The sequence below is a fragment of the Musca domestica genome, unplaced genomic scaffold (genome assembly GCF_030504385.1).
Source record: "Musca domestica strain aabys unplaced genomic scaffold, Musca_domestica.polishedcontigs.V.1.1 58, whole genome shotgun sequence".
In the NCBI taxonomy this organism is placed as follows: Eukaryota; Metazoa; Arthropoda; class Insecta; order Diptera; family Muscidae; genus Musca; species Musca domestica.
In genome coordinates, this window is record NW_026712360.1 from 4,882,840 (window position 1) to 4,895,138 (window position 12,299).

At 35.7% G+C, this 12,299-nt stretch overlaps 1 protein-coding gene across 1 annotated transcript in view; it reads left to right on the forward strand.

Moving 5' to 3' along the window:
* The window catches only part of LOC101888085 (low-density lipoprotein receptor-related protein 6), a 161,080-nt gene that overhangs the window by 132,095 nt on the left and 16,686 nt on the right, over positions 1 to 12,299 (forward strand). The window lies entirely within an intron of this gene.

Sequence of the window (12,299 nt, forward strand, 5' to 3'; positions counted from 1 at the left end):
GATGACCTAGATACATTATTCATGTTACCCAAATGACGTAGATAAAGTATCTACGTTATCCAGATGGTGTAGATACATTATCTACGTTATTCAGATAACGTAGATATATTATCCGTGCTATATAGATGTTATAGATACATTATCCACGTTATCCAGATGGCGTAGATACATTATCCGCATTATCCAGTTAATGTAGATACATTATTCACGCTATCTAGATGACGTAGATACATTATCCACGCTATCTAGATGACGTAGATACTTTATTCGTTGTCCTAATGACGTAGATACATTTCCTTATTATCTCGATGGCATAGATACATTATCCACGTTATCCAGATGGCGTAGATACATTATCCGCATTATCCAGTTAATGTAGATACATTATCCACGCTATCTAGATGACGTAAATACATTATTCATGTTATCCAGATGACGTATATACTTTATCAACCTTATCCATATGGTGTAGATACATTATCCACGTAATTCAGATAACGTAGATATATTATCCATGCTATCTAGATGACGTAGATACATTATCCACATTATCCAGATGGCGTAGATACATTATCCGCATTATTCAGTTAAGGTAGATATATTATTTACGTTATCTAGATGACGTAGATACATTATTCATGTTATCCAGATGACGTAGATACATGATAAAGTTATCCAGATGGCATAAATTTTTTATCCACGTTATCCATATGGTGTAGATACATTATCCACGTAATTCAGATAACGTAGATAAATGATCCATGCTATCTAGATGATGTAAATACATTATCCACGTTATCCAGATGATGTAGATACATTATCCACACTATCCAGACGGTGTAGATACATTTTTCCACCTTATCCATGTGAGGAAGATACATTTGCCACGTTATCTAGTTGATGTGAATACATTATCCACGTTATACAGATGGCGTAGATAAAGTATCTACGTTATCCACGTTATTCAGATAACCTTAATATATTATATATGCCATCTAAATGATGTAGATACATTATCCACGTTATTCAGATAACGTAGATATATTATCCATGCTATCTAGATAATGTAGATACATTATCCATGCTGTCCAGGTGGTGAAGATACATTATCCAAGTTATTTACATAACGTAGCCATACTATCCACGTCATGTATAAGCTATTTTACCAAATTTCCTAACCAACCCTCGTTAAAAAATATTCTCCCTCCTACTGTCACAGACTTTAATATTAAAGTTTTCACTGCAATTTCCATGCATCCCTCTCTCTCCCTCTACCCTCCACCTGCCACCATCTCCACCCACCCACAACAACCAGCGGCTTTGGGGCAATCTTGTATTTTGATAGTATTTTGCCGGAGTCAACATGCCAGTGCATGCTCACTTAAAGTCCTGATGAAGGAAACAATTCGCACATCAACTTACACTCTGTAAACACCAGCCAACACCAACGGTAGCTGGAGCAGCAGCAAATTGCAGCCCCATTTGGTTCATATGCTCCAGCTTAGCAGGTGGTGGTGGTTGCCTGGCTGGCGGGCGGGCAGACGGATTGCATGACGGAAGAGAGCTGGTGGAGAGCCTTTTTTCCGCTTGCATGACATAGCCAACCACTACAACGGCTGGCGAAAAAAAAAAACTTGAGTCCATTTTCGCCCATTAAGCCTTTAAGTGTTGTTCATATTTTTCATTTCGAGTTGCTGTAGGGGATGGGGGAAGGGGTGGTGGTAGTAGAGCCACCATGCAAAACTACTGCAGTGTTTATTTTTATGTGGCAATGACTGGCGACGAAATATATGCGGACCCTCTTCAACCTGGCACGGGCTCTTCCGTTTTCCGTGGGATTTGTGTTCCTTTTTGGCACGTTTATCCTGGCTGTTATTTCACGCCCTTTCTACTTCTTCCCCTGGTGGTCTCTCCCTCTCATTTCACTTCCCTGTACAACGAAAGTAATTTTGCTGCGTTATTGTGGTTCTTATTTTTTTTGTAGTGCAATAGAAGAGGTAAAAAAATGTAGTGGTATTCGAACAATGGTGTAAGGATATCATCCTTTACCGGTGGTCAAAAATAGGCTCTCCACAGAAAAACAAAAAAAAAACGGAATTTTAAAAATTCTAAAGCTTACATGCACAGTAAATTCGGTAATGGTTCCCCTTGGCTAGTTGGTTTTCCGTTTTAATCCCTACCAAGAGTTTTATTATGGTGATGATGGAGATTTAGGGATTTCGATCGTCTTCTCTCCCCTCTCTTGGACTCTCACTCCAACTTTGGATGTTAATCAATGGTGTAAATAATGTAGAATCATCCGGTGGTAGTGATAAAGGTTCGGAATTAGTTTTTCTTGAGTTTGGGGGCTATTTCCCGCCTAAGTATCTACATGAAGATAATGTATCTATGTTATCCAAATCACTTAGAGAATATATCTACAGTAGCTAAATCACGTGGATAATGTATCTATGACATCTAAATCACCTAGGTATTGCATCTATAACTTGGATAATGTATCTACGCTACCTAAATCTTTAAATTCATGTATCTATAAGGTAAATAAAGTATCTAGATTATAAAAACCACCTGAATAATGCAAGTCACCTGGATAAAGTATCTATTAGATATATAATGTATCTACATTATCAAAATATCCTGGATAATATTTCTATGTTATCTAAAATGATCTGGATAATGTATCTACGTTATTTTAATCAATTGAATAAAGTATATATGGTAACTAAATAGCCTGGATAATGTATCTACGTTATCCAAATCAGCAGGATAATGTATCTACGTTGTCTAAATCATAAGGATAATGTATCTTTGTTATATAATTCACCTGGATAATGTATCTACGTTATCAAAGTCGCCTCGATATTGTATCTGCAATGTATATAATGTATCTACGTTATCTACATCACCTGAATAATGTATCTACGTTATCTAAGTCACCTCGATATTGTATCTGCAAGGTATATAATGTATCTATGTTATCTAAATCACCTGAATAATGTATCTACGTTATCCAAATCACCTGGATAATGTATCTACGTTATTCAAATCAGCAGGATAATGTATCTACGTTATCTAAATCATAAGGATAATGTATCTACGTTATCTAAGTCACCTCGATATTGTATCTGCGAGGTATATAGTGTATCTACGTTATCCAAATCACCTGGATAATGTATCTACGTTATCTAGGTCACCTCGATATTGTATCTGCAAGGTATATAATGTATCTACGTTATCTAGGTCACCTAGATATTGTATCTGCAAGGTATATAATGGATCTACGTTATCTAATCACCTGAATAATGTTTCTACGTTACCTAATTAACCTGTATAACGTATCTACGTTATCAAAAACACCTGGATAATGTATCTACGTTATGTAAATCACCTGGATAATGTATCTACGTTATCTAAGTTACCTCGATATTGTATCTGCAAGGTATATAATGTATCTACGTTGTCCAAATCACCTGGATAATGTATCTACGTTATCTAAATCATAAGGATAATGTATCTTTGTTACACAATTCACCTGGATAATGTATCTACGTTATCTAAGTCACATCGATATTGTATCTGCAAGGTATATAATGTATCTACGTTATCCAAATCAGCAGGATAATGTATCTACGTTATCTAAATCAAGGATAATGTATCTACGTTATCTAAGTCACCTCGATATTGTATCTGCAAGGTATATAATGTATCTACGTTATCCAAATCACCTGGATAATGTATCTACGTTATCTCAGTCACCTCGATATTGTATCTGCAAGGTATATAATGTATCTAAGTTATCTAAATCACCTGAATAATGTATCTACGTTATCTAAATCACCTGGATAATGTATCTACGTTATGTAAATCACCTGGATAATGTATCTGCAAGGTATATAATGTATCTACGTTATCCAAATCAGCAGTATAATGTATCTACGTTATCTAAGTTACCTCGATATTGTATCTGCAAGGTATATAATGTATCTACGTTATCCAAATCACCTGGATAATGTATCTACGTTACATAATTAACCTGTATAACGTATCTACGTTATCCAAATCACCTTTGTAATGTATCTTCAAGGTATATAATGTAACTACGTTATCACCTGGATAAAGTATCTGCATCGCGGATAATTTATCTACATTATCCAAATCACATGGATAATTTATATATGTGACATAATTAACATGTATAATGTATCTACGTTATCCAAATCACCTGAAAGCCAAAATTGTACCAAAAATTACATTTTCCTTAATATTTCATGGGATTTTCCGCGCATTTCCTGCAGGATCACAACGAAGTAAATATTTTCTCTTGTTTTTACTTGTCACTGCTGCTAACAACAAGGTGAAATGTTGACTCGGTCATTTGAACTATGCCATTTACGATAACCAACATTTTCTTCATCATCAACATCTTCGTAATTCTTCTTTCTTTTTTTTCGTTGTTTCCTTCCTTCAAGAATTGTGACATTACTTCTCTTCTTCCCCATTCAAGATTTGCATGTACTACCCGACCAACCGCCTTCAATTTTTGAAAATCTTTCCATGGCTAGCTTTCTCATTGCCTTCTCCTGCTGTTGTTGTTGTTGCAGCAGCTTGCTGCGTCTCTTATCTTAATGGGTTTTCTCTGGCTTGTTTTTAATTTCTATCACCATCCAGCAACCATCATTATTCTCAATGCACCATCACGGCATCAGCCGGCAACCACCTTCAACCTTACCAGCTAGGCAACAAGCCAACCAGTCATCTATCTATCCATCCAACCTATATCCGTGTCCTTGCTAACCCACCGAACACCACCCCCACCCCCACCACTGGGGGAAAAAACCACCCAAGGATGGATGGGTGATGATTACACAATGTATTACATTGCAATGTGTTTCTGCTGCAGCATTATTTTAAAGCTCTCATTATATGGCTTGTATTGTTGTTGTTGTTGTTATTATATTTGTTATTGTTGTTGTTTGGGCATTGCTGTTGTATTTATTTAAAACTGATGACATCGTTACAAAAATGATGATGCTGTTGGCGGAGAGTACACTCGAAGCGAAATGTGTGTTAGACTGGAGAATGTATGATCCTCTAAAGTAGTCTGTAAATGTATCTACGACATCTGGATGACGTGGATAATGTATCTCCATCATCTAGATGCCGTGGATAATGTATCTACGACATCTAGATAAGGTGAGTAATGTATCTACTACATGTGGATGATGTGGAAAATGTATCTACGCCATCTGGATGTCATGGATATTGTATCTACGTCATCATGTTAACGTGGATAATGTATCTACATACGTCATCTGCTTAACGTGGATAATGTATCTACACCATCTCGATATCGTGGATAATTACCTACGGCATCCAGATTGCGTGGATTATGTATCTATGATGACTGTATGACGTAGAAAATGTATCTACGATATCTGGATAATGTGGGTAATGTATCTACGACATTTGGATGACTTGGATATTGTATCTACACCATCTAGATACCGTGGTAATGTATCTACGACATCTGGGTAAGGTGGAAAATGTATTTACGTCGTCTGGTTAGCGTTGATAATGTATCTACGACATCTGAATGCCATGTATATTGCATCTACGACATCTGGAAGACACGGATATTGTATCTACGACATCTGAATGACATGGATATTGTATCTACGACATTTGAATGACATGAATATTGTATCTACAACATCTAGATGCCGTGGTAATGTATCTACGACATCTGAATTTTGTGGTTAATGTATCTGCGGTATCTAGATGCCATGGATATTGTATCTACGACATTTGGATGACATGGATATTGTATCTATAACATCTGGATGACACGGATATTGTATCTACGACATCTGGATGTCGTGGTAATGTACTTACGATATCTGGATAATGTAGATAATGTATCTATAGCATCTAAAAGCCGTCGATAATGTATCTACGACATCTGAATGCCATGGATATTGTATCTACGACATCTGGATGACATGGATAATGTATCTACGACATCTAGATGACATGGATATTGTATCTACACCATCTAGATGCCGTGATAATGTATTTACGACATCTGGATAATGTAGATAATGTATCTTCAGCATCTAGATGCCGTCGATAATGTATCCAGACCACCTAGATGCCGGGGATAATGTGTCTACGACATCTGGATGACATGGATAATGTATCTGCGATGTCTGGATAATGTATCTACGACATCTTTATGGCATGGATATTGTATCTACACCATCTAGATGCCGTATTAATGTATCTGCGACATCTGGATAATTTAGATAATGTATCTACAGCATCTAGATGGCATCGATAACGTATCCACACCATCTAGATGTCGGGGATAATGTATCTATGACCTCTGAATGGCGTTTATCATGTATCTAAGACATCTGAAATACGTGAATAATGTATCTACGTCATCTAGACTACGAGCATAATGAATCTACTTCATGTCAAACACTTGGAAAAAGTATCTATAGTATCCAGATGTCGATAATAATGTATCTATGATATCTTTATGAAGTGGATAATGAATTTACGCATCATTCAAGCTGCATGGACACTTTTCCTCGAGCATATCTTCTCATGAATAATAAAACCCTAAAAATCAGCATTGAGTTTTGGGGGTAAAAATGCATTTGCAATGATGATGCCACTGCTGCTGCTCCTGCCCTGATGATGGCGATGACGATGCTGGTGATTGCAGTGATGATGTTACCGGCTGATGATGGCTTTTTCACTTGTTCATGTGTATACATTAATAATTAAAAATATTCCTGCGTTGCATTTTAATCCGTTTTTATACCTTCCTTGCCCGAATGGCAAACTCTACTTCGAGCTGCTGCATCATCATCAGCGTTCGTCTGTCTGTCCGTCCGTTCTTGCCATGTTATGTTGGATGGAGCTGAGTATTGTTGGTGCTATGGCATCATTATTGTCGTTGCTGTTGTTTTTTTTTTTTTGTCGTTTTCGTTTTTTTTTTTTTTTGTTTCTGCTGTTGTTGTTTTGTATGTTTTGTTTTTGTTTCTGAATACAGATACTTGTGCTGGTGTTCTTGGGGTTGTTGTTGTTTTTTTTTTGGTTATTTGTTAAATAGTCAACAACAAAACGGAGGGTATAAGGAGGCCAGCAGCCAGGCTTTCCTGGATGGTTGGCCGGCATGAAAGTACCACCTTGTTTTGCCAACATCCTATATTATATACCCTCCTTCTGCCACCGCACCGCCCTTCCCTCCCGTTGTTGGCCTCCATATTTGGTGCATTCGTTCTCATTTCCTTGCTCCCGCGCCCACCCTCCTTTGTCACCATTCTACGATTAATGTTTATGTTAATTTTTGTCGTTCTTGTTGTTGTTACTTGCTGTTGTTGGTGATACTGCCACTCGGCTGGCTGGCAGTGCAAGTAAATATTGCTGGTAGAAGCCAGTGTTGCAATTACTGTGGCCCGTTGTACATAAATAATAATCAGGGCATGCAATGCCCAATATGAACAGAACAATTTAATAGCAAAAAAAATAATTTTAATTTTAAATTTTCTACATTTTCTGTTTTCCGTAAAAAAAAAAAAAAGAATGTATCAAATATTTTTTTTTTGCACTCCGAACCCTGTCCCCAAGAAGCCCACCAGTGATAAATATTTATGCAGGTAAGTGCAGTAGAAGTGCTGATGCTGGCGTCTAGTCACTCAATGCTGCCGTAATCATTTCTACTTCAATACCGACGAACATTTTGTCAAGAATTCTACGCCAATGCAGCAGTAACAAAATATTGCATCTGCATTCATCGTGATGGATTATAAATCGGGTTCAAAACTGCCTGGCAGCATTTGGCCATGGGAAAATTAAAAAAAAAAAAATAATGTTAAATTAAAACAAATTAAATGAAATTTTGTCCTCGGCGGCAGGCGATTATTTTCTAATGAAATGAGTCTTCTCAATGATATTTTTTTACAGAAAAAAGTCTCCTCGGATGATTTTTTATAGAAAAACCGCAATCTACTGGGAACTTATTCCCGTGGCGAACCGGAGATTTTTCTATAGAAAATCTCCTCTTTTTTCCCCACAGAAAGAAGGCTCCTCTGTGGTAAGAGTATATTTTCACAAAAACAATATTTCCCCTTTGAACTGTGGGCCGGGCCGAACTTTGAATACCCTCCACCATTTGCAAAGATTTTGGCAATTTTCAACAAAATAAAATCCGGTAAAAATTCTGTTAAAATATTAAAAATACCGAATGTAGCCCTTCTATTAGGGTCTATACGACTATGTGGACCTGTCATAAGCCATACAATATTCTAATGCGAAACTTGAAAAAAATCGGTGAATAATGTCGATAAATTCATCAAAATACCAAATATAGGGAGGTATCATAAAACGGGGGCTATACGAAGACGTGGGCCTGCACAGACAATTTTCTGTCTTAAGCTGTAGTATCAATTACGAACTTCAAATACCAAATTTTAAACAATTCCAGTGAAAAATGTCGCTAAAATCATCAAAATACCGAATATCGGGAGGTACCGTTATTTGGGGGCTATACGAAGACGTGGATCCGCACAGACAATTTTCTGTCTTAGGCTGTTATATCCCTTACGAACTTAAAATACCGACTTGAAACAATTACGGTGAATAATGTCGCAAAAATCATCAAAATAACGAATATCCGGAGGTACCGTTATATGGGGGCTATACCAAAACGTTGACCATTTTAAATACCAAAAGTCCTGCAGACATAATATACATTTGAGTAAAATTTTATCAACCTACTTCATTTTGTTCGGAAGCTAGAGTGATTTCAACAGACGGGCGGACATCGCTTAATCGAATTTTATGCTGATCAAGAATATATATACTTTGTGGGGTTCAAAATGTATATTTCGAGGTGTACGAAATGAAAAACTTTATATAGCCTCCATACTATGGTGGAGGGAATAACAATTTCAATCTACTGGGAAATTATTTCTGTAGTCAACCGGAGACTCAGTGGGCCGAAGAAATTATCTTTCATAGGAATAAATCTCCATTGTTCCCCAAATTTTCGTTTTTTTTTTTTAGATAAAAAATTTGAGAACAGATTCATGAAAAACAACAACAAATATCTGAAAAAATTGTTTTGAGAAAAAAAATCAATATCAAAAACTGCTTAGTTTTATTTTTTTTTTTTTTGGTCCTCAAGGCTCGCTTTTATTGAAAGAAAGACTAAATTTACTACAGAAAAAATTCTCAGCACAGAAACTTTCTTTAGAAGAAAATCTACTCAGCGGCCATATAAAAAAACTTAAAATTGACTCTTGAAAATTTGCAGAGAAGATCCTCTAAAGCCAATCGGAAAATCAGAAAATATTCTTAAAATGCTACGTTTTTTGGTTTAAGAACGTTCTAAAAACTTCCACAATTAGTCCTTCAAAAATATTCTCAAAACGCCCACAATCGATTCCCAAAAAATATTCTCACAAATGCTACTCGGAATTTTTTTTAAAAAAGTCCCCATTTTGTCATTCAAAAATATTCCCAACAAGTAAACGATTGATCTATCGAAAATGTTTTAAAAATGTTCCTAAAAAGTCCACTATTGGTCCTCCAAAACACCCTTTAAAAGTAATTTTAAATAGTCCACGATATATCCTTTAAAAATAGGTTTAAACAAATCCACGGCTTGTCCATCAAAAATATTCTAAAATAGACCACGATTTGTTTTTCGAATTGCTTTCTTAAGAAGTCTACAATTAAGTTTCAGTTCAAATCCTCTTAAAAAGTTTACAATTACACCACAAAAAATTGTCAATAAGTCCACAATTTACAATTTAATATAATATTTACAATGGAATATAATATTCCATTAAATTTTCAAATATTTCATAAATAAAACTAGAAAATTTTCAGAAAAAAATCTTGAAAGACCCCTTTAAAATATTCATCAAAAATTTTAGAATTTTTTCTTGAAAGGTCTATTTAAAAATGTTCATCAAAAGTCCTCGATTAGATCTCCTCAAAAAGTCCACAATTGACCGTAAAGAAAAATATTCTCAAAAAGTAGACGGTTGGTAATTCAAAAATATCATCAAAAATCCACAATCGGTCCTTCTATAAGTCCATAATTGGTCTTTCAAAAATACCCCAAAAAGGTCTTCAGATTGCCCTTCGAATTTTATCTTAATAGGTCAATTGTAGGCCTTTATAAAATGTTTTTTAAAGTCCACGTTTGATCCTTCGGAAATATCCACGGTATTTTCTTCAAAATTTAAAAAAGGGAATATTATAGTCTCAGAAAATACTCCTAAAAATCCAATGATTTTATTACGATGCAGAATCTTTCAAACATATCATTAAAAGTCCACAATTGCGCCTTACAACTATCTCAAAAAGTCCACGCTTGGTCGTTTAAATATGTCTTCAAAAAATGAACGGAGAGTCCTAAATATCTCCACAAGAGTCGGTTAAATGTGATAGTTCTATAACAGCCTTGCTCACAATATATGCATTAGTAGTGGTAATAGACTCTCTCGGCCTTCCAAATCGATGGCAAATTAGAATCGAGAGAGAATGCGTGTGCTTTGTTTATTCTTTTTTTTTTCGAGGCTGCCTATAGTTAGGAAGTCACATCAGTGCGTATTAGTAACGACAACAATTATACGCACTGTTGTACCAACGACAGTATTTATACGCTGTGCCCTACAGTATTCCGCATTTCCTTCCTATTTCAGTTTTAGGGGGTTTTCTATTTATTTTATAAAAAAAATTCTATAAACATAAATACCCGATATGATTTTCTATACCTCTACATATTTTCTTGCAGTGCATCAATGCTTGCATATTTTAAGTAAGACATTATGTAAACGTTGTGTACATAACTACACAAATATATACGTGAACTTGTTGTCGACATAAATGCAAAACACACACACCCACACAACAATTTTACACAAGCCATTGCATTCCTATATATACGTGCTACACATAGGTGCATTTAAGGTATATAGAAGTATATAATAACATTTTAATTGTTGAGTGTTAGGGCTTGCGAGGAAGAATAGGGACCACAATTGTTGGTAAAACGAAACTAAAACAAAAACATAGATCCCCATGATCCACTTCTTTGCCACCAACGGAAAAAAAAATTGGGTTATTTCCTGTTTCATTTTTCCTGTAGTTTTCAGTGAAAAATTACTGGCGAGAGGAGTTTACTATGCAATTGTGCAAAGGTTCCACCCCTATTTTGTTTTTCAAGATGGGAAATAATTATCCCCTACACGGGGGCACAATAACTTGAGTAGAGAGGAGGGGTTATAACAAAATTGTTTTTCGCTTTAAAATTAAAGGGGAAAACTCAGGGCGTATGAGTTACGACATCAATTATACGCACTACAGTACTGCGTTTAAATAACTAAAATTCGAGGTTTTCTATAACGGCAATACCCAAAGGTGGACTTATATAGATATTATTATATATTTTTTTTTTTCAAAATAGTGTTCCTACATAATAAGACCTCAGAATTCCAGATTTGGGCGATATAAAATATGTTTCGATTTTATAAATACTAAATATGCCATGTGCTACATTTTTTCAAAAATTAACAAGGCATTTTATAAACAAAAATGTATATGATATTTTTTCATGGTATACATTGAATATACAAATTTCTTTTGTTCGGAGGCTCACAGTGAAATTCGATGTAGAAACATTCTTCCTTTAAAACTATTCCCAAAAAATGAAGTACAAAGGGAGATTTTGACTCGGATTGAAATTAACAGTACAAAAAGGGAGACATACAGGTTGAGATGAAAAAACTGCAACCAACTTCAGACTGCTGTCATTTCTAAGCCACTCGTCCGACAGCTGTTAAAATTATTCCAGTGACAGCTCATTATATTGTTTACAAGCGTACAAAAGCTTTTTGGTGAGAATTTTCCAGAAAAAAAGTTATTCGTGATGTGATTTCTTTATATTTGGCTGGAAAATCACAAGCGGCTATCGTTGGAGCACTCCAGCATTTAAATGTGAATAAATCTTTTGTGTCTCGTACCACCGCTCGTTACCGTGGTAGCACAGCCCGACATCAAGGAAGTGGACGGAAGAACAAACAGCAACATCAGCAGAAATGGTTCGAAAAGTAAAAGAGCGACTTGATCGAAACCCGCGTCACAGTGGCCGAAAATGGCTCGTGAGCTGAACATATCGCAATATTCCATTCGCCAAATATATATCGGGGTAAAGCCATATCGGGGTAAACCCATTGAAATTCCAAAAAGTGGAAGAACTTACACCGCAACAGAAAGAA